Genomic DNA, 20,779 nt, shown 5'->3' with positions numbered 1-20,779 from the left:
CCCTAACCCATACGCTACGCCGTACCCTCACCCGTACCCTAACCCGTATCCTAAGCCGTACCCTAACCCTAACCCTAACCCTAACCTATACCCTACGCCGTACCCTCACCTGTACCCTAACCCGTACCCTAAGCCGTACCCTAACCCTAACCCTAACCCTAACCCTAACCCTAACCCCTACCCTACGCCGTACCCTAACCCGTACCCTAACCCGTATCCTAAGCCGTACCCTAACCCTAACCAATACCCTACGCAGTACCCTCACCCGTACCCTCACCCGTACCCTAAGCCGTACCCTAACCCTAACCCTAACCCTAACCCTAACCCTAACCCCTACCCTACGCCGTACCCTCACCCGTACCCTATCCCATACCCTAAGCCGTACCCTAACCCTAACACTAACCCTAACCCTAACCCTAACCCTAAACTACCCTTGACTGCTTTTGCCTCCATTAGATTTCCTAAGCACTAGTGTTTTAAGGAACAGGTTAAAAAGAAAATCCTAATGTGATTTTTTTATAATGTGTTTATTCTTTATCTTATCCTAGTGACTAAAATCTTCTCCATGGCTGGACCCCAAATAATATTCCTTTACGTGCTAAGTGGTATCTAGAGAGTGGGATAGGTTTAATAAATACCCTAATCCTAACGTGTACCCTAACCCTAACCCATACCCTAACCCTAACGCGTACCCTAACCCTAACCCAAACCCTAACCCTAACACGTACGCTAGTCCTAACCCGTACCCTAAACCAATCCCTAACCCTAAAACTAACCCTAACCCTAACCCTAACCCTAACCCATACCCTACGCCGTACCCTCACCCGTACCCTAACCCGTACCCTAAGCCGTACCCTAACCCTAACCCTAACCCTAACCCATACGCTACGCCGTACCCTCACCCGTACCCTAACCCGTATCCTAAGCCGTACCCTAACCCTAACCCTAACCCTAACCTATACCCTACGCCGTACCCTCACCTGTACCCTAACCCGTACCCTAAGCCGTACCCTAACCCTAACCCTAACCCTAACCCTAACCCTAACCCCTACCCTACGCCGTACCCTAACCCGTACCCTAACCCGTATCCTAAGCCGTACCCTAACCCTAACCAATACCCTACGCAGTACCCTCACCCGTACCCTCACCCGTACCCTAAGCCGTACCCTAACCCTAACCCTAACCCTAACCCTAACCCTAACCCCTACCCTACGCCGTACCCTCACCCGTACCCTATCCCATACCCTAAGCCGTACCCTAACCCTAACACTAACCCTAACCCTAACCCTAACCCTAAACTACCCTTGACTGCTTTTGCCTCCATTAGATTTCCTAAGCACTAGTGTTTTAAGGAACAGGTTAAAAAGAAAATCCTAATGTGATTTTTTTATAATGTGTTTATTCTTTATCTTATCCTAGTGACTAAAATCTTCTCCATGGCTGGACCCCAAATAATATTCCTTTACGTGCTAAGTGGTATCTAGAGAGTGGGATAGGTTTAATAAATACCCTAATCCTAACGTGTACCCTAACCCTAACCCATACCCTAACCCTAACGCGTACCCTAACCCTAACCCAAACCCTAACCCTAACACGTACGCTAGTCCTAACCCGTACCCTAAACCAATCCCTAACCCTAAAACTAACCCTAACCCTAACCCTAACCCTAACCCATACCCTACGCCGTACCCTCACCCGTACCCTAACCCGTACCCTAAGCCGTACCCTAACCCTAACCCTAACCCTAACCCATACGCTACGCCGTACCCTCACCCGTACCCTAACCCGTATCCTAAGCCGTACCCTAACCCTAACCCTAACCCTAACCTATACCCTACGCCGTACCCTCACCTGTACCCTAACCCGTACCCTAAGCCGTACCCTAACCCTAACCCTAACCCTAACCCTAACCCTAACCCCTACCCTACGCCGTACCCTAACCCGTACCCTAACCCGTATCCTAAGCCGTACCCTAACCCTAACCAATACCCTACGCAGTACCCTCACCCGTACCCTCACCCGTACCCTAAGCCGTACCCTAACCCTAACCCTAACCCTAACCCTAACCCTAACCCCTACCCTACGCCGTACCCTCACCCGTACCCTATCCCATACCCTAAGCCGTACCCTAACCCTAACACTAACCCTAACCCTAACCCTAACCCTAAACTACCCTTGACTGCTTTTGCCTCCATTAGATTTCCTAAGCACTAGTGTTTTAAGGAACAGGTTAAAAAGAAAATCCTAATGTGATTTTTTTATAATGTGTTTATTCTTTATCTTATCCTAGTGACTAAAATCTTCTCCATGGCTGGACCCCAAATAATATTCCTTTACGTGCTAAGTGGTATCTAGAGAGTGGGATAGGTTTAATAAATACCCTAATCCTAACGTGTACCCTAACCCTAACCCATACCCTAACCCTAACGCGTACCCTAACCCTAACCCAAACCCTAACCCTAACACGTACGCTAGTCCTAACCCGTACCCTAAACCAATCCCTAACCCTAAAACTAACCCTAACCCTAACCCTAACCCTAACCCATACCCTACGCCGTACCCTCACCCGTACCCTAACCCGTACCCTAAGCCGTACCCTAACCCTAACCCTAACCCTAACCCATACGCTACGCCGTACCCTCACCCGTACCCTAACCCGTATCCTAAGCCGTACCCTAACCCTAACCCTAACCCTAACCTATACCCTACGCCGTACCCTCACCTGTACCCTAACCCGTACCCTAAGCCGTACCCTAACCCTAACCCTAACCCTAACCCTAACCCTAACCCCTACCCTACGCCGTACCCTAACCCGTACCCTAACCCGTATCCTAAGCCGTACCCTAACCCTAACCAATACCCTACGCAGTACCCTCACCCGTACCCTCACCCGTACCCTAAGCCGTACCCTAACCCTAACCCTAACCCTAACCCTAACCCTAACCCCTACCCTACGCCGTACCCTCACCCGTACCCTATCCCATACCCTAAGCCGTACCCTAACCCTAACACTAACCCTAACCCTAACCCTAACCCTAAACTACCCTTGACTGCTTTTGCCTCCATTAGATTTCCTAAGCACTAGTGTTTTAAGGAACAGGTTAAAAAGAAAATCCTAATGTGATTTTTTTATAATGTGTTTATTCTTTATCTTATCCTAGTGACTAAAATCTTCTCCATGGCTGGACCCCAAATAATATTCCTTTACGTGCTAAGTGGTATCTAGAGAGTGGGATAGGTTTAATAAATACCCTAATCCTAACGTGTACCCTAACCCTAACCCATACCCTAACCCTAACGCGTACCCTAACCCTAACCCAAACCCTAACCCTAACACGTACGCTAGTCCTAACCCGTACCCTAAACCAATCCCTAACCCTAAAACTAACCCTAACCCTAACCCTAACCCTAACCCATACCCTACGCCGTACCCTCACCCGTACCCTAACCCGTACCCTAAGCCGTACCCTAACCCTAACCCTAACCCTAACCCATACGCTACGCCGTACCCTCACCCGTACCCTAACCCGTATCCTAAGCCGTACCCTAACCCTAACCCTAACCCTAACCTATACCCTACGCCGTACCCTCACCTGTACCCTAACCCGTACCCTAAGCCGTACCCTAACCCTAACCCTAACCCTAACCCTAACCCTAACCCCTACCCTACGCCGTACCCTAACCCGTACCCTAACCCGTATCCTAAGCCGTACCCTAACCCTAACCAATACCCTACGCAGTACCCTCACCCGTACCCTCACCCGTACCCTAAGCCGTACCCTAACCCTAACCCTAACCCTAACCCTAACCCCTACCCTACGCCGTACCCTCACCCGTACCCTATCCCATACCCTAAGCCGTACCCTAACCCTAACACTAACCCTAACCCTAACCCTAACCCTAAACTACCCTTGACTGCTTTTGCCTCCATTAGATTTCCTAAGCACTAGTGTTTTAAGGAACAGGTTAAAAAGAAAATCCTAATGTGATTTTTTTATAATGTGTTTATTCTTTATCTTATCCTAGTGACTAAAATCTTCTCCATGGCTGGACCCCAAATAATATTCCTTTACGTGCTAAGTGGTATCTAGAGAGTGGGATAGGTTTAATAAATACCCTAATCCTAACGTGTACCCTAACCCTAACCCATACCCTAACCCTAATGCGTACCCTAACCCTAACCCAAACCCTAACCCTAACACGTACGCTAGTCCTAACCCGTACCCTAAACCAATCCCTAACCCTAAAACTAACCCTAACCCTAACCCTAACCCTAACCCATACCCTACGCCGTACCCTCACCCGTACCCTAACCCGTACCCTAAGCCGTACCCTAACCCTAACCCTAACCCTAACCCATACGCTACGCCGTACCCTCACCCGTACCCTAACCCGTATCCTAAGCCATACCCTAACCCTAACCCTAACCCTAACCTATACCCTACGCCGTACCCTCACCTGTACCCTAACCCGTACCCTAAGCCGTACCCTAACCCTAACCCTAACCCTAACCCTAACCCTAACCCCTACCCTACGCCGTACCCTAACCCGTACCCTAACCCGTATCCTAAGCCGTACCCTAACCCTAACCAATACCCTACGCAGTACCCTCACCCGTACCCTCACCCGTACCCTAAGCCGTACCCTAACCCTAACCCTAACCCTAACCCTAACCCCTACCCTACGCCGTACCCTCACCCGTACCCTATCCCATACCCTAAGCCGTACCCTAACCCTAACACTAACCCTAACCCTAACCCTAACCCTAAACTACCCTTGACTGCTTTTGCCTCCATTAGATTTCCTAAGCACTAGTGTTTTAAGGAACAGGTTAAAAAGAAAATCCTAATGTGATTTTTTTATAATGTGTTTATTCTTTATCTTATCCTAGTGACTAAAATCTTCTCCATGGCTGGACCCCAAATAATATTCCTTTACGTGCTAAGTGGTATCTAGAGAGTGGGATAGGTTTAATAAATACCCTAATCCTAACGTGTACCCTAACCCTAACCCATACCCTAACCCTAACGCGTACCCTAACCCTAACCCAAACCCTAACCCTAACACGTACGCTAGTCCTAACCCGTACCCTAAACCAATCCCTAACCCTAAAACTAACCCTAACCCTAACCCTAACCCTAACCCATACCCTACGCCGTACCCTCACCCGTACCCTAACCCGTACCCTAAGCCGTACCCTAACCCTAACCCTAACCCTAACCCATACGCTACGCCGTACCCTCACCCGTACCCTAACCCGTATCCTAAGCCGTACCCTAACCCTAACCCTAACCCTAACCTATACCCTACGCCGTACCCTCACCTGTACCCTAACCCGTACCCTAAGCCGTACCCTAACCCTAACCCTAACCCTAACCCTAACCCTAACCCCTACCCTACGCCGTACCCTAACCCGTACCCTAACCCGTATCCTAAGCCGTACCCTAACCCTAACCAATACCCTACGCAGTACCCTCACCCGTACCCTCACCCGTACCCTAAGCCGTACCCTAACCCTAACCCTAACCCTAACCCTAACCCTAACCCCTACCCTACGCCGTACCCTCACCCGTACCCTATCCCATACCCTAAGCCGTACCCTAACCCTAACACTAACCCTAACCCTAACCCTAACCCTAAACTACCCTTGACTGCTTTTGCCTCCATTAGATTTCCTAAGCACTAGTGTTTTAAGGAACAGGTTAAAAAGAAAATCCTAATGTGATTTTTTTATAATGTGTTTATTCTTTATCTTATCCTAGTGACTAAAATCTTCTCCATGGCTGGACCCCAAATAATATTCCTTTACGTGCTAAGTGGTATCTAGAGAGTGGGATAGGTTTAATAAATACCCTAATCCTAACGTGTACCCTAACCCTAACCCATACCCTAACCCTAACGCGTACCCTAACCCTAACCCAAACCCTAACCCTAACACGTACGCTAGTCCTAACCCGTACCCTAAACCAATCCCTAACCCTAAAACTAACCCTAACCCTAACCCTAACCCTAACCCATACCCTACGCCGTACCCTCACCCGTACCCTAACCCGTACCCTAAGCCGTACCCTAACCCTAACCCTAACCCTAACCCATACGCTACGCCGTACCCTCACCCGTACCCTAACCCGTATCCTAAGCCGTACCCTAACCCTAACCCTAACCCTAACCTATACCCTACGCCGTACCCTCACCTGTACCCTAACCCGTACCCTAAGCCGTACCCTAACCCTAACCCTAACCCTAACCCTAACCCTAACCCCTACCCTACGCCGTACCCTAACCCGTACCCTAACCCGTATCCTAAGCCGTACCCTAACCCTAACCAATACCCTACGCAGTACCCTCACCCGTACCCTCACCCGTACCCTAAGCCGTACCCTAACCCTAACCCTAACCCTAACCCTAACCCTAACCCCTACCCTACGCCGTACCCTCACCCGTACCCTATCCCATACCCTAAGCCGTACCCTAACCCTAACACTAACCCTAACCCTAACCCTAACCCTAAACTACCCTTGACTGCTTTTGCCTCCATTAGATTTCCTAAGCACTAGTGTTTTAAGGAACAGGTTAAAAAGAAAATCCTAATGTGATTTTTTTATAATGTGTTTATTCTTTATCTTATCCTAGTGACTAAAATCTTCTCCATGGCTGGACCCCAAATAATATTCCTTTACGTGCTAAGTGGTATCTAGAGAGTGGGATAGGTTTAATAAATACCCTAATCCTAACGTGTACCCTAACCCTAACCCATACCCTAACCCTAACGCGTACCCTAACCCTAACCCAAACCCTAACCCTAACACGTACGCTAGTCCTAACCCGTACCCTAAACCAATCCCTAACCCTAAAACTAACCCTAACCCTAACCCTAACCCTAACCCATACCCTACGCCGTACCCTCACCCGTACCCTAACCCGTACCCTAAGCCGTACCCTAACCCTAACCCTAACCCTAACCCATACGCTACGCCGTACCCTCACCCGTACCCTAACCCGTATCCTAAGCCGTACCCTAACCCTAACCCTAACCCTAACCTATACCCTACGCCGTACCCTCACCTGTACCCTAACCCGTACCCTAAGCCGTACCCTAACCCTAACCCTAACCCTAACCCTAACCCTAACCCCTACCCTACGCCGTACCCTAACCCGTACCCTAACCCGTATCCTAAGCCGTACCCTAACCCTAACCAATACCCTACGCAGTACCCTCACCCGTACCCTCACCCGTACCCTAAGCCGTACCCTAACCCTAACCCTAACCCTAACCCTAACCCTAACCCCTACCCTACGCCGTACCCTCACCCGTACCCTATCCCATACCCTAAGCCGTACCCTAACCCTAACACTAACCCTAACCCTAACCCTAACCCTAAACTACCCTTGACTGCTTTTGCCTCCATTAGATTTCCTAAGCACTAGTGTTTTAAGGAACAGGTTAAAAAGAAAATCCTAATGTGATTTTTTTATAATGTGTTTATTCTTTATCTTATCCTAGTGACTAAAATCTTCTCCATGGCTGGACCCCAAATAATATTCCTTTACGTGCTAAGTGGTATCTAGAGAGTGGGATAGGTTTAATAAATACCCTAATCCTAACGTGTACCCTAACCCTAACCCATACCCTAACCCTAACGCGTACCCTAACCCTAACCCAAACCCTAACCCTAACACGTACGCTAGTCCTAACCCGTACCCTAAACCAATCCCTAACCCTAAAACTAACCCTAACCCTAACCCTAACCCTAACCCATACCCTACGCCGTACCCTCACCCGTACCCTAACCCGTACCCTAAGCCGTACCCTAACCCTAACCCTAACCCTAACCCATACGCTACGCCGTACCCTCACCCGTACCCTAACCCGTATCCTAAGCCGTACCCTAACCCTAACCCTAACCCTAACCTATACCCTACGCCGTACCCTCACCTGTACCCTAACCCGTACCCTAAGCCGTACCCTAACCCTAACCCTAACCCTAACCCTAACCCTAACCCCTACCCTACGCCGTACCCTAACCCGTACCCTAACCCGTATCCTAAGCCGTACCCTAACCCTAACCAATACCCTACGCAGTACCCTCACCCGTACCCTCACCCGTACCCTAAGCCGTACCCTAACCCTAACCCTAACCCTAACCCTAACCCTAACCCCTACCCTACGCCGTACCCTCACCCGTACCCTATCCCATACCCTAAGCCGTACCCTAACCCTAACACTAACCCTAACCCTAACCCTAACCCTAAACTACCCTTGACTGCTTTTGCCTCCATTAGATTTCCTAAGCACTAGTGTTTTAAGGAACAGGTTAAAAAGAAAATCCTAATGTGATTTTTTTATAATGTGTTTATTCTTTATCTTATCCTAGTGACTAAAATCTTCTCCATGGCTGGACCCCAAATAATATTCCTTTACGTGCTAAGTGGTATCTAGAGAGTGGGATAGGTTTAATAAATACCCTAATCCTAACGTGTACCCTAACCCTAACCCATACCCTAACCCTAACGCGTACCCTAACCCTAACCCAAACCCTAACCCTAACACGTACGCTAGTCCTAACCCGTACCCTAAACCAATCCCTAACCCTAAAACTAACCCTAACCCTAACCCTAACCCTAACCCATACCCTACGCCGTACCCTCACCCGTACCCTAACCCGTACCCTAAGCCGTACCCTAACCCTAACCCTAACCCTAACCCATACGCTACGCCGTACCCTCACCCGTACCCTAACCCGTATCCTAAGCCGTACCCTAACCCTAACCCTAACCCTAACCTATACCCTACGCCGTACCCTCACCTGTACCCTAACCCGTACCCTAAGCCGTACCCTAACCCTAACCCTAACCCTAACCCTAACCCTAACCCCTACCCTACGCCGTACCCTAACCCGTACCCTAACCCGTATCCTAAGCCGTACCCTAACCCTAACCAATACCCTACGCAGTACCCTCACCCGTACCCTCACCCGTACCCTAAGCCGTACCCTAACCCTAACCCTAACCCTAACCCTAACCCTAACCCCTACCCTACGCCGTACCCTCACCCGTACCCTATCCCATACCCTAAGCCGTACCCTAACCCTAACACTAACCCTAACCCTAACCCTAACCCTAAACTACCCTTGACTGCTTTTGCCTCCATTAGATTTCCTAAGCACTAGTGTTTTAAGGAACAGGTTAAAAAGAAAATCCTAATGTGATTTTTTTATAATGTGTTTATTCTTTATCTTATCCTAGTGACTAAAATCTTCTCCATGGCTGGACCCCAAATAATATTCCTTTACGTGCTAAGTGGTATCTAGAGAGTGGGATAGGTTTAATAAATACCCTAATCCTAACGTGTACCCTAACCCTAACCCATACCCTAACCCTAACGCGTACCCTAACCCTAACCCAAACCCTAACCCTAACACGTACGCTAGTCCTAACCCGTACCCTAAACCAATCCCTAACCCTAAAACTAACCCTAACCCTAACCCTAACCCTAACCCATACCCTACGCCGTACCCTCACCCGTACCCTAACCCGTACCCTAAGCCGTACCCTAACCCTAACCCTAACCCTAACCCATACGCTACGCCGTACCCTCACCCGTACCCTAACCCGTATCCTAAGCCGTACCCTAACCCTAACCCTAACCCTAACCTATACCCTACGCCGTACCCTCACCTGTACCCTAACCCGTACCCTAAGCCGTACCCTAACCCTAACCCTAACCCTAACCCTAACCCTAACCCCTACCCTACGCCGTACCCTAACCCGTACCCTAACCCGTATCCTAAGCCGTACCCTAACCCTAACCAATACCCTACGCAGTACCCTCACCCGTACCCTCACCCGTACCCTAAGCCGTACCCTAACCCTAACCCTAACCCTAACCCTAACCCCTACCCTACGCCGTACCCTCACCCGTACCCTATCCCATACCCTAAGCCGTACCCTAACCCTAACACTAACCCTAACCCTAACCCTAACCCTAAACTACCCTTGACTGCTTTTGCCTCCATTAGATTTCCTAAGCACTAGTGTTTTAAGGAACAGGTTAAAAAGAAAATCCTAATGTGATTTTTTTATAATGTGTTTATTCTTTATCTTATCCTAGTGACTAAAATCTTCTCCATGGCTGGACCCCAAATAATATTCCTTTACGTGCTAAGTGGTATCTAGAGAGTGGGATAGGTTTAATAAATACCCTAATCCTAACGTGTACCCTAACCCTAACCCATACCCTAACCCTAATGCGTACCCTAACCCTAACCCAAACCCTAACCCTAACACGTACGCTAGTCCTAACCCGTACCCTAAACCAATCCCTAACCCTAAAACTAACCCTAACCCTAACCCTAACCCTAACCCATACCCTACGCCGTACCCTCACCCGTACCCTAACCCGTACCCTAAGCCGTACCCTAACCCTAACCCTAACCCTAACCCATACGCTACGCCGTACCCTCACCCGTACCCTAACCCGTATCCTAAGCCATACCCTAACCCTAACCCTAACCCTAACCTATACCCTACGCCGTACCCTCACCTGTACCCTAACCCGTACCCTAAGCCGTACCCTAACCCTAACCCTAACCCTAACCCTAACCCTAACCCCTACCCTACGCCGTACCCTAACCCGTACCCTAACCCGTATCCTAAGCCGTACCCTAACCCTAACCAATACCCTACGCAGTACCCTCACCCGTACCCTCACCCGTACCCTAAGCCGTACCCTAACCCTAACCCTAACCCTAACCCTAACCCCTACCCTACGCCGTACCCTCACCCGTACCCTATCCCATACCCTAAGCCGTACCCTAACCCTAACACTAACCCTAACCCTAACCCTAACCCTAAACTACCCTTGACTGCTTTTGCCTCCATTAGATTTCCTAAGCACTAGTGTTTTAAGGAACAGGTTAAAAAGAAAATCCTAATGTGATTTTTTTATAATGTGTTTATTCTTTATCTTATCCTAGTGACTAAAATCTTCTCCATGGCTGGACCCCAAATAATATTCCTTTACGTGCTAAGTGGTATCTAGAGAGTGGGATAGGTTTAATAAATACCCTAATCCTAACGTGTACCCTAACCCTAACCCATACCCTAACCCTAACGCGTACCCTAACCCTAACCCAAACCCTAACCCTAACACGTACGCTAGTCCTAACCCGTACCCTAAACCAATCCCTAACCCTAAAACTAACCCTAACCCTAACCCTAACCCTAACCCATACCCTACGCCGTACCCTCACCCGTACCCTAACCCGTACCCTAAGCCGTACCCTAACCCTAACCCTAACCCTAACCCATACGCTACGCCGTACCCTCACCCGTACCCTAACCCGTATCCTAAGCCGTACCCTAACCCTAACCCTAACCCTAACCTATACCCTACGCCGTACCCTCACCTGTACCCTAACCCGTACCCTAAGCCGTACCCTAACCCTAACCCTAACCCTAACCCTAACCCTAACCCCTACCCTACGCCGTACCCTAACCCGTACCCTAACCCGTATCCTAAGCCGTACCCTAACCCTAACCAATACCCTACGCAGTACCCTCACCCGTACCCTCACCCGTACCCTAAGCCGTACCCTAACCCTAACCCTAACCCTAACCCTAACCCTAACCCCTACCCTACGCCGTACCCTCACCCGTACCCTATCCCATACCCTAAGCCGTACCCTAACCCTAACACTAACCCTAACCCTAACCCTAACCCTAAACTACCCTTGACTGCTTTTGCCTCCATTAGATTTCCTAAGCACTAGTGTTTTAAGGAACAGGTTAAAAAGAAAATCCTAATGTGATTTTTTTATAATGTGTTTATTCTTTATCTTATCCTAGTGACTAAAATCTTCTCCATGGCTGGACCCCAAATAATATTCCTTTACGTGCTAAGTGGTATCTAGAGAGTGGGATAGGTTTAATAAATACCCTAATCCTAACGTGTACCCTAACCCTAACCCATACCCTAACCCTAACGCGTACCCTAACCCTAACCCAAACCCTAACCCTAACACGTACGCTAGTCCTAACCCGTACCCTAAACCAATCCCTAACCCTAAAACTAACCCTAACCCTAACCCTAACCCTAACCCATACCCTACGCCGTACCCTCACCCGTACCCTAACCCGTACCCTAAGCCGTACCCTAACCCTAACCCTAACCCTAACCCATACGCTACGCCGTACCCTCACCCGTACCCTAACCCGTATCCTAAGCCGTACCCTAACCCTAACCCTAACCCTAACCTATACCCTACGCCGTACCCTCACCTGTACCCTAACCCGTACCCTAAGCCGTACCCTAACCCTAACCCTAACCCTAACCCTAACCCTAACCCCTACCCTACGCCGTACCCTAACCCGTACCCTAACCCGTATCCTAAGCCGTACCCTAACCCTAACCAATACCCTACGCAGTACCCTCACCCGTACCCTCACCCGTACCCTAAGCCGTACCCTAACCCTAACCCTAACCCTAACCCTAACCCTAACCCCTACCCTACGCCGTACCCTCACCCGTACCCTATCCCATACCCTAAGCCGTACCCTAACCCTAACACTAACCCTAACCCTAACCCTAAACTACCCTTGACTGCTTTTGCCTCCATTAGATTTCCTAAGCACTAGTGTTTTAAGGAACAGGTTAAAAAGAAAATCCTAATGTGATTTTTTTATAATGTGTTTATTCTTTATCTTATCCTAGTGACTAAAATCTTCTCCATGGCTGGACCCCAAATAATATTCCTTTACGTGCTAAGTGGTATCTAGAGAGTGGGATAGGTTTAATAAATACCCTAATCCTAACGTGTACCCTAACCCTAACCCATACCCTAACCCTAACGCGTACCCTAACCCTAACCCAAACCCTAACCCTAACACGTACGCTAGTCCTAACCCGTACCCTAAACCAATCCCTAACCCTAAAACTAACCCTAACCCTAACCCTAACCCTAACCCATACCCTACGCCGTACCCTCACCCGTACCCTAACCCGTACCCTAAGCCGTACCCTAACCCTAACCCTAACCCTAACCCATACGCTACGCCGTACCCTCACCCGTACCCTAACCCGTATCCTAAGCCGTACCCTAACCCTAACCCTAACCCTAACCTATACCCTACGCCGTACCCTCACCTGTACCCTAACCCGTACCCTAAGCCGTACCCTAACCCTAACCCTAACCCTAACCCTAACCCTAACCCCTACCCTACGCCGTACCCTAACCCGTACCCTAACCCGTATCCTAAGCCGTACCCTAACCCTAACCAATACCCTACGCAGTACCCTCACCCGTACCCTCACCCGTACCCTAAGCCGTACCCTAACCCTAACCCTAACCCTAACCCTAACCCTAACCCCTACCCTACGCCGTACCCTCACCCGTACCCTATCCCATACCCTAAGCCGTACCCTAACCCTAACACTAACCCTAACCCTAACCCTAACCCTAAACTACCCTTGACTGCTTTTGCCTCCATTAGATTTCCTAAGCACTAGTGTTTTAAGGAACAGGTTAAAAAGAAAATCCTAATGTGATTTTTTTATAATGTGTTTATTCTTTATCTTATCCTAGTGACTAAAATCTTCTCCATGGCTGGACCCCAAATAATATTCCTTTACGTGCTAAGTGGTATCTAGAGAGTGGGATAGGTTTAATAAATACCCTAATCCTAACGTGTACCCTAACCCTAACCCATACCCTAACCCTAACGCGTACCCTAACCCTAACCCAAACCCTAACCCTAACACGTACGCTAGTCCTAACCCGTACCCTAAACCAATCCCTAACCCTAAAACTAACCCTAACCCTAACCCTAACCCTAACCCATACCCTACGCCGTACCCTCACCCGTACCCTAACCCGTACCCTAAGCCGTACCCTAACCCTAACCCTAACCCTAACCCATACGCTACGCCGTACCCTCACCCGTACCCTAACCCGTATCCTAAGCCGTACCCTAACCCTAACCCTAACCCTAACCTATACCCTACGCCGTACCCTCACCTGTACCCTAACCCGTACCCTAAGCCGTACCCTAACCCTAACCCTAACCCTAACCCTAACCCTAACCCATACCCTACGCCGTACCCTCACCCGTACCCTAACCCGTACCCTAAGCCGTACCCTAACCCTAACCCTAACCCTAACCCATACGCTACACCGTACCCTCACCCGTACCCTAACCCGTATCCTAAGCCGTACCCTAACCCTAACCCTAACCCTAACCTATACCCTACGCCGTACCCTCACCTGTACCCTAACCCGTACCCTAAGCCGTACCCTAACCCTAACCCTAACCCTAACCCTAACCCTAACCCCTACCCTACGCCGTACCCTAACCCGTACCCTAACCCGTATCCTAAGCCGTACCCTAACCCTAACCAATACCCTACGCAGTACCCTCACCCGTACCCTCACCCGTACCCTAAGCCGTACCCTAACCCTAACCCTAACCCTAACCCTAACCCTAACCCCTACCCTACGCCGTACCCTCACCCGTACCCTATCCCATACCCTAAGCCGTACCCTAACCCTAACACTAACCCTAACCCTAACCCTAAACTACCCTTGACTGCTTTTGCCTCCATTAGATTTCCTAAGCACTAGTGTTTTAAGGAACAGGTTAAAAAGAAAATCCTAATGTGATTTTTTTATAATGTGTTTATTCTTTATCTTATCCTAGTGACTAAAATCTTCTCCATGGCTGGACCCCAAATAATATTCCTTTACGTGCTAAGTGGTATCTAGAGAGTGGGATAGGTTTAATAAATACCCTAATCCTAACGTGTACCCTAACCCTAACCCATACCCTAACCCTAACGCGTACCCTAACCCTAACCCAAACCCTAACCCTAACACGTACGCTAGTCCTAACCCGTACCCTAAACCAATCCCTAACCCTAAAACTAACCCTAACCCTAACCCTAACCCTAACCCATACCCTACGCCGTACCCTCACCCGTACCCTAACCCGTACCCTAAGCCGTACCCTAACCCTAACCCTAACCCTAACCCATACGCTACGCCGTACCCTCACCCGTACCCTAACCCGTATCCTAAGCCGTACCCTAACCCTAACCCTAACCCTAACCTATACCCTACGCCGTACCCTCACCTGTACCCTAACCCGTACCCTAAGCCGTACCCTAACCCTAACCCTAACCCTAACCCTAACCCTAACCCCTACCCTACGCCGTACCCTAACCCGTACCCTAACCCGTATCCTAAGCCGTACCCTAACCCTAACCAATACCCTACGCAGTACCCTCACCCGTACCCTCACCCGTACCCTAAGCCGTACCCTAACCCTAACCCTAACCCTAACCCTAACCCTAACCCCTACCCTACGCCGTACCCTCACCCGTACCCTATCCCATACCCTAAGCCGTACCCTAACCCTAACACTAACCCTAACCCTAACCCTAACCCTAAACTACCCTTGACTGCTTTTGCCTCCATTAGATTTCCTAAGCACTAGTGTTTTAAGGAACAGGTTAAAAAGAAAATCCTAATGTGATTTTTTTATAATGTGTTTATTCTTTATCTTATCCTAGTGACTAAAATCTTCTCCATGGCTGGACCCCAAATAATATTCCTTTACGTGCTAAGTGGTATCTAGAGAGTGGGATAGGTTTAATAAATACCCTAATCCTAACGTGTACCCTAACCCTAACCCATACCCTAACCCTAACGCGTACCCTAACCCTAACCCAAACCCTAACCCTAACACGTACGCTAGTCCTAACCCGTACCCTAAACCAATCCCTAACCCTAAAACTAACCCTAACCCTAACCCTAACCCTAACCCATACCCTACGCCGTACCCTCACCCGTACCCTAACCCGTACCCTAAGCCGTACCCTAACCCTAACCCTAACCCTAACCCATACGCTACGCCGTACCCTCACCCGTACCCTAACCCGTATCCTAAGCCGTACCCTAACCCTAACCCTAACCCTAACCTATACCCTACGCCGTACCCTCACCTGTACCCTAACCCGTACCCTAAGCCGTACCCTAACCCTAACCCTAACCCTAACCCTAACCCTAACCCATACCCTACGCCGTACCCTCACCCGTACCCTAACCCGTACCCTAAGCCGTACCCTAACCCTAACCCTAACCCTAACCCATACGCTACACCGTACCCTCACCCGTACCCTAACCCGTATCCTAAGCCGTACCCTAACCCTAACCCTAACCCTAACCTATACCCTACGCCGTACCCTCACCTGTACCCTAACCCGTACCCTAAGCCGTACCCTAACCCTAACCCTAACCCTAACCCTAACCCTAACCCCTACCCTACGCCGTACCCTAACCCGTACCCTAACCCGTATCCTAAGCCGTACCCTAACCCTAACCAATACCCTACGCAGTACCCTCACCCGTACCCTCACCCGTACCCTAAGCCGTACCCTAACCCTAACCCTAACCCTAACCCTAACCCTAACCCCTACCCTACGCCGTACCCTCACCCGTACCCTATCCCATACCCTAAGCCGTACCCTAACCCTAACACTAACCCTAACCCTAACCCTAACCCTAAACTACCCTTGACTGCTTTTGCCTCCATTAGATTTCCTAAGCACTAGTGTTTTAAGGAACAGGTTAAAAAGAAAATCCTAATGTGATTTTTTTATAATGTGTTTATTCTTTATCTTATCCTAGTGACTAAAATCTTCTCCATGGCTGGACCCCAAATAATATTCCTTTACGTGCTAAGTGGTATCTAGAGAGTGGGATAGGTTTAATAAATACCCTAATCCTAACGTGTACCCTAACCCTAACCCATACCCTAACCCTAACGCGTACCCTAACCCTAACCCAAACCCTAACCCTAACACGTACGCTAGTCCTAACCCGTACCCTAAACCAATCCCTAACCCTAAAACTAACCCTAACCCTAACCCTAACCCTAACCCATACCCTACGCCGTACCCTCACCCGTACCCTAACCCGTACCCTAAGCCGTACCCTAACCCTAACCCTAACCCTAACCCATACGCTACGCCGTACCCTCACCCGTACCCTAACCCGTATCCTAAGCCGTACCCTAACCCTAACCCTAACCCTAACCTATACCCTACGCCGTACCCTCACCTGTACCCTAACCCGTACCCTAAGCCGTACCCTAACCCTAACCCTAACCCTAACCCTAACCCTAACCCCTACCCTACGCCGTACCCTAACCCGTACCCTAACCCGTATCCTAAGCCGTACCCTAACCCTAACCAATACCCTACGCAGTACCCTCACCCGTACCCTCACCCGTACCCTAAGCCGTACCCTAACCCTAACCCTAACCCTAACCCTAACCCTAACCCCTACCCTACGCCGTACCCTCACCCGTACCCTATCCCATACCCTAAGCCGTACCCTAACCCTAACACTAACCCTAACCCTAACCCTAACCCTAAACTACCCTTGACTGCTTTTGCCTCCATTAGATTTCCTAAGCACTAGTGTTTTAAGGAACAGGTTAAAAAGAAAATCCTAATGTGATTTTTTTATAATGTGTTTATTCTTTATCTTATCCTAGTGACTAAAATCTTCTCCATGGCTGGACCCCAAATAATATTCCTTTACGTGCTAAGTGGTATCTAGAGAGTGGGATAGGTTTAATAAATACCCTAATCCTAACGTGTACCCTAACCCTAACCCATACCCTAACCCTAACGCGTACCCTAACCCTAACCCAAACCCTAACCCTAACACGTACGCTAGTCCTAACCCGTACCCTAAACCAATCCCTAACCCTAAAACTAACCCTAACCCTAACCCTAACCCTAACCCATACCCTACGCCGTACCCTCACCCGTACCCTAACCCGTACCCTAAGCCGTACCCTAAACCTAACCCTAACCCTAACCCATACGCTACGCCGTACCCTCACCCGTACCCTAACCCGTATCCTAAGCCGTACCCTAACCCTAACCCTAACCCTAACCTATACCCTACGCCGTACCCTCACCTGTACCCTAACCCGTACCCTAAGCCGTACCCTAACCCTAACCCTAACCCTAACCCTAACCCTAACCCCTACCCTACGCCGTACCCTAACCCGTACCCTAACCCGTATCCTAAGCCGTACCCTAACCCTAACCAATACCCTACGCAGTACCCTCACCCGTACCCTCACCCGTACCCTAAGCCGTACCCTAACCCTAACCCTAACCCTAACCCTAACCCTAACCCCTACCCTACGCCGTACCCTCACCCGTACCCTATCCCATACCCTAAGCCGTACCCTAACCCTAACACTAACCCTAACCCTAACCCTAACCCTAAACTACCCTTGACTGCTTTTGCCTCCATTAGATTTCCTAAGCACTAGTGTTTTAAGGAACAGGTTAAAAAGAAAATCCTAATGTGATTTTTTTATAATGTGTTTATTCTTTATCTTATCCTAGTGACTAAAATCTTCTCCATGGCTGGACCCCAAATAATATTCCTTTACGTGCTAAGTGGTATCTAGAGAGTGGGATAGGTTTAATAAATACCCTAATCCTAACGTGTACCCTAACCCTAACCCATACCCTAACCCTAACGCGTACCCTAACCCTAACCCAAACCCTAACCCTAACACGTACGCTAGTCCTAACCCGTACCCTAAACCAATCCCTAACCCTAAAACTAACCCTAACCCTAACCCTAACCCTAACCCATACCCTACGCCGTACCCTCACCCGTACCCTAACCCGTACCCTAAGCCGTACCCTAACCCTAACCCTAACCCTAACCCATACGCTACGCCGTACCCTCACCCGTACCCTAACCCGTATCCTAAGCCGTACCCTAACCCTAACCCTAACCCTAACCTATACCCTACGCCGTACCCTCACCTGTACCCTAACCCGTACCCTAAGCCGTACCCTAACCCTAACCCTAACCCTAACCCTAACCCTAACCCCTACCCTACGCCGTACCCTAACCCGTACCCTAACCCGTATCCTAAGCCGTACCCTAACCCTAACCAATACCCTACGCAGTACCCTCACCCGTACCCTCACCCGTACCCTAAGCCGTACCCTAACCCTAACCCTAACCCTAACCCTAACCCTAACCCCTACCCTACGCCGTACCCTCACCCGTACCCTATCCCATACCCTAAGCCGTACCCTAACCCTAACACTAACCCTAACCCTAACCCTAACCCTAAACTACCCTTGACTGCTTTTGCCTCCATTAGATTTCCTAAGCACTAGTGTTTTAAGGAACAGGTTAAAAAGAAAATCCTAATGTGATTTTTTTATAATGTGTTTATTCTTTATCTTATCCTAGTGACTAAAATCTTCTCCATGGCTGGACCCCAAATAATATTCCTTTACGTGCTAAGTGGTATCTAGAGAGTGGGATAGGTTTAATAAATACCCTAATCCTAACGTGTACCCTAACCCTAACCCATACCCTAACCCTAACGCGTACCCTAACCCTAACCCAAACCCTAACCCTAACACGTACGCTAGTCCTAACCCGTACCCTAAACCAATCCCTAACCCTAAAACTAACCCTAACCCTAACCCTAACCCTAACCCATACCCTACGCCGTACCCTCACCCGTACCCTAACCCGTACCCTAAGCCGTACCCTAACCCTAACCCTAACCCTAACCCATACGCTACGCCGTACCCTCACCCGTACCCTAACCCGTATCCTAAGCCGTACCCTAACCCTAACCCTAACCCTAACCTATACCCTACGCCGTACCCTCACCTGTACCCTAACCCGTACCCTAAGCCGTACCCTAACCCTAACCCTAACCCTAACCCTAACCCTAACCCCTACCCTATGCCGTACCCTAACCCGTACCCTAACCCGTATCCTAAGCCGTACCCTAACCCTAACCAATACCCTACGCAGTACCCTCACCCGTACCCTCACCCGTACCCTAAGCCGTACCCTAACCCTAACCCTAACCCTAACCCTAACCCTAACCCCTACCCTACGCCGTACCCTCACCCGTACCCTATCCCATACCCTAAGCCGTACCCTAACCCTAACACTAACCCTAACCCTAACCCTAACCCTAAACTACCCTTGACTGCTTTTGCCTCCATTAGATTTCCTAAGCACTAGTGTTTTAAGGAACAGGTTAAAAAGAAAATCCTAATGTGATTTTTTTATAATGTGTTTATTCTTTATCTTATCCTAGTGACTAAAATCTTCTCCATGGCTGGACCCCAAATAATATTCCTTTACGTGCTAAGTGGTATCTAGAGAGTGGGATAGGTTTAATAAATACCCTAATCCTAACGTGTACCCTAACCCTAACCCATACCCTAACCCTAACGCGTACCCTAACCCTAACCCAAACCCTAACCCTAACACGTACGCTAGTCCTAACCCGTACCCTAAACCAATCCCTAACCCTAAAACTAACCCTAACCCTAACCCTAACCCTAACCCATACCCTACGCCGTACCCTCACCCGTACCCTAACCCGTACCCTAAGCCGTACCCTAACCCTAACCCTAACCCTAACCCATACGCTACGCCGTACCCTCACCCGTACCCTAACCCGTATCCTAAGCCGTACCCTAACCCTAACCCTAACCCTAACCTATACCCTACGCCGTACCCTCACCTGTACCCTAACCCGTACCCTAAGCCGTACCCTAACCCTAACCCTAACCCTAACCCTAACCCTAACCCCTACCCTACGCCGTACCCTAACCCGTACCCTAACCCGTATCCTAAGCCGTACCCTAACCCTAACCAATACCCTACGCAGTACCCTCACCCGTACCCTCACCCGTACCCTAAGC

The sequence above is a fragment of the Eubalaena glacialis genome, chromosome 11 (assembly GCF_028564815.1).
Source record: "Eubalaena glacialis isolate mEubGla1 chromosome 11, mEubGla1.1.hap2.+ XY, whole genome shotgun sequence".
NCBI classification, from domain to species: Eukaryota; Metazoa; Chordata; class Mammalia; order Artiodactyla; family Balaenidae; genus Eubalaena; species Eubalaena glacialis.
This window is presented reverse-complemented; position numbering follows the sequence as displayed.